The sequence below is a fragment of the Mytilus galloprovincialis genome, chromosome 4 (assembly GCF_965363235.1).
Source record: "Mytilus galloprovincialis chromosome 4, xbMytGall1.hap1.1, whole genome shotgun sequence".
In the NCBI taxonomy this organism is placed as follows: domain Eukaryota; kingdom Metazoa; phylum Mollusca; class Bivalvia; order Mytilida; family Mytilidae; genus Mytilus; species Mytilus galloprovincialis.
This window is the reverse complement of record NC_134841.1, coordinates 69533179-69537693: the sequence shown is the minus strand read 5'-3', so window position 1 is coordinate 69537693 and position 4515 is coordinate 69533179.

Sequence of the window (4515 nt, the reverse complement as noted above, 5' to 3'; positions counted from 1 at the left end):
TCAAAAAGTATACAGATCTTCAGATTGAGAAGGGTGTAAAGTTTTTTAAGCAATAATCATCGTTTTTGAAGATACAGCGCGAACTGTGAAAAAAACACACCCCTGTTTTAGTTACACAAAGTCCTGTTACTCAAAAAGTTCACCAAAAAGTATACAGATCGTTTGACTATCATGAAAATACAACCATGTTAGTTAAGTTTAATGAAATTAGGATAATATGTTGTACCATGTTTACGACGGACAGACGGGCGCCGGACATTTGTATATTATATTATGTCCCGTCCAAAATTTCACGGGCGTATAAAAATATTGTTGGCTATTGCCTTTTGTTAGATAAAATACGTGCTACTCGGAGGAAATAGGAACTTTGTTCGTTTATTAAAGTTGTATCATTGTTAATATTAGCGGCATACCCTTATTTGTTAAACATAAATAAATTGAACAAATTGTTCAGTTAGGAAGTTTGCTTCTTCGTGTACCTAAGTTTCGGTTGTTTTTTTTTTTAAAGTCAAGTTGTTTTTTGGGGTTACTAAAGCAGTTCCTGGCAAAATGTCCTGGCCGGCCACAATAATAAAAAACAAAATTTTTCTTTGTATCCTGACTACCATATACCCCTGTTGACTTGGTAGATTTACAGTATTTATGCTTTCTCTTCTATTGTAACTGGAGAATCTGTTACATAATTAGGTGTAGAGTTGAAACGTGGGTTCCCCTGGTTGGTACCCATTTGATTTCTGTCTGTTTTCATCTCTCCTTTGCTCCTGGTTTATCCGCTTTATGATAATATCTTTGATTTGTTCTATAGCTACCGTGGTGAATCCTGCTTTTTGAGGGTTAGTTTGATCGCTGTCTTCACTATGAGATTGACCATCTTGTTTCTTTCCTTTGTTTTTACCCTTTTTACTGTTAGTTTTCTGTTTTCCCTTAACCTGCCTAACTTGTTTCTTAAATTTGCTGACTGTTCTTCTTGTGGACTTATATCTTCAGTAAAAGTAATAATTAACTTCCTGCACTGCTTCTGCAATGGTGTTTGGTTCTTTATATAGCTCCACATGGACCCTACTGTCATGGTCAGAAAGTCTCATCATTATTTTATTGTAGATTTAAATTAACTTTTTATATTGAAAAATATCTTTCTTATATCAATAATGTTAGTCTGTTAACAAAATTACATAGTGGAACATTAAAGTTAAATATTGAAGTAGGTCGTTATTATAATATTCCTAGAGAAAATCGTTTATGTGAATGTTGTAAAATGTGTGTTATTGAAGATGAATATCATTTTGTTCTTGTTTGTCCAGCTTATAGATCTGTACGAACCCAATTTTTACCAAAGTATTAATGTTCTTGGCCTAATGATCGAAAACTATTAAATATACTACAAGCTTCTAGTAAGTCTCGTACGATTAAATTATGTAATTATGTAAAAGCTGCATGGAATATACGATGCTTCTGCAATAAAGATTCATTCATTCATTCATCAGAAATCTTTGTAACAGGTCCTCTTGCCTAATTTTCATATCTCTGTTTTTGTAGGCTTTGTCATAGATCCGCTTTCATCTCCGCTGCATAGGCCTCTGGTTTCTCGTCCGGTTTCTGGTTTCGCCTATTAAACAATGTTTTGTAGTTTTTCTTGGTTTCAAAAGTTCCAAATCTATTGTTTATCTCTTCGGTTAATCTGATATAGCTTGATAATGTTCTTTGGGCAAGTTGGTCAAAGGCAGAGTCACTAGCTTCACCTTGGAGACGAGGAAGTAGCTCTGCTAACTTGGTGTTGTCGTCCCAATGACTTAGATAGATTAGAAACAGCTTCAAATCTATTGTAGTACACCTCCCACTTTTCTTTGCCTGTATATGCAGGTAATTTAACATTGCTAGACATAGCAGGTTTCTTTTGGGCTCTGTTATGTTACATGTATCTATACTGCCTTCTATAGAATCTTCATAGCTGCTTTCATCTGAACTATCATCACTGTCTGACATGAAGGCAAAGTTGGACATCACAGGATGTAATCTGCCTGGGTCACTTTTGGACGTTGTTGGTCTTTTCTTTCTTTTGTAGTCTCCGCCTGTTCAGTTAACTTGGTATCACTGTGGAACCCCTTAAATGCTGATTGGATTGCTGTCACTAGTTGACCTTTCATTTTATGAAACGCCCCTTTAATTATACCATAAACAGCTGTGTCACCATGACTTTGCATTTCAGGTTCTTCTCTTTCACTCTCTGTATGAATTTTTCTCTTCCTGGATAGTCTCAAACTTCTTCTTGGTCTGGTATTTGAACTATTTTGTATAAAGCTAGTGCTACGCAAGTTTAGCAAGCTTACTTTTGGCACTACTGTAACATCTCTGTCGTCAGTTTCTGGCTCTGAAAAGTCTGTGTACATATTACCATCTGTGTCAGTCTCGAGGGCATCTGTCTGTGTGTCTATTTCGCTCCTTTCACCTGGTATATGTAGTGCTGGATTCTTCTTTTTTACCATAATTAAAAGATATTCGTATCACTGGATCCGCAAATGAAAAGCAGATCACACCAAGGATGCCAAAAATGTAGCGCGCAAGAGCTATATGGTAAATAAGGTTGTTAGCAAACTCCCAAACAATAAACGTACTCAATACCTTGACCCACGACTAAATCTCAAAATCAGAACCAACTGAGGTGACACAATAAACCAGAAATATTGACTGGAAAAGCAATCTCTATGTCTCGCTAGATATGTTAAAATCTGAAAGAAAGGGAAATACGATTTCAAGTTCAATACTTTATTATTGGCATGTTATGGTCACTTTCAATATACTAGTATATAAAGGACTATTAAGAACTACAGTTTACCAATAAAAATATGAATAACAATAGTGTGATTCTATTATTTGACTAGGGTTTTTTCTTCAGATACACTGCGCTGGTACATAACAATGAGACTAGTAGCAAATATTACATATAACAAATAGACAAATGTACTAAAAACTTTACTAGTAACGTATGTCTAATATTATTAAACAAGGTATATCTGAGGTATATATGTATCACTTAACGGTTTAACTTAACTGAGTACTTCTGAGTTTAAATTGTGTAACGTTACATAAACAATAAGAATATTTAACAGTTTAGTACACAAGAAAATGTGCTAGCTGACCCTGTGCTAGAGCGGTATGAAGTGTACAAAATTTAGATAGGCAAGTGTGCTAGCTGACTCTGTGCTAGAACGTATGCCTAAGATCTCAAGGTTTTTAATGTATTAACTTCTTTATTATAAATGTTATTACTTTATAGTACACAAGAAAGTGTGCTAGCTGAAACTGTGCTAGAACGTTATCAAGTGTACAAAATTTAGATAGGCAAGTGTGCTAGCTGACTTTGTGCTAGAGCGTATGCCTTAGGTCTAAAAAGTTTTATGTTTAATTTGTTTTAAATATTTATGTTTAATACACCAGAAAGTGTGCTAGCTGACCCTGTGCTAGAGCGTTATCAAGTGTATAAAATTTAGATAGGCAAGTGTGCTAGCTTACCCTGTGCTAGAGCTTATGTCTAAGATCTAAAGGTTTTTAAATATTTACTTGTAAATGAATGTACAAATAGTTTTATAAAGAGAAAATAAGTTAATCTCAGCTTATACAAATTTAAGCTATAATGACAATTGTGAGACTTTACTTGCAGTATATGCCATATAATTTATATCAAAGTTTACTCAAAATAGTGTTTATCCGTAATTTGGTTTTCTTATTTACTTCAAGACAATTGCTAGAGACTCTACTAGCAATGTAGTCCTGAAACCCTTATTCTTATCTCAATTATTTAAATCAAAACAAATGTACTACAAACTTTACTAGTAGCGTATGTTTTGTGTCCCTTTTGCCTTATTTTTAAAATATTTATTTAAATTACGTAAAGCAAGACAAGTGTACTAGAGACTTTACTAGTAGCATATGTCTTCAAGCGACTTGTAAAATAGAGGACAATAAAAGTATAACAAAGAACTCTCAGACATACCTTAGGCTTTGAAAACCTATAATAAAGTGTATAATTTAAACGCAGAAATAGTTTGATTGGCTTTGGACTCTTAAGTAGAAATTCCGGTAAAATGTACTTAAACAAACCTTACTTTCTATTAAAATTTTGGAAGCGGTTCGTTCCCTTATAAAATTTGCGTGAAAGTGACTTCAGTGCAGCGTTTTTGAAAGGTTATATAATACCCGCGCTGCACGACAGTGCATAAATACCTTCTTCTTCTTCTCTGGATCTTTACACCCTTTATATTATAGGGTGACCATACTTTCGTATGTCGAACAGTTTCACCACCAAAAAAATAAAGGAGGAATACAATCGTATTACAACAACATTATATATATATATACACTATTTACATTTTTTAAGTCTGTGTTTTTTCAAGGGAGTTTTACAGGTTTTATTTTTACTTTTACATGGGAAGTTTACAGTTTTAATGACTTTTTACACGCAAAGTTAGAATTTTTTATGATTTTTACTTTGAGCAGTTATTTTTTATACATGTATAT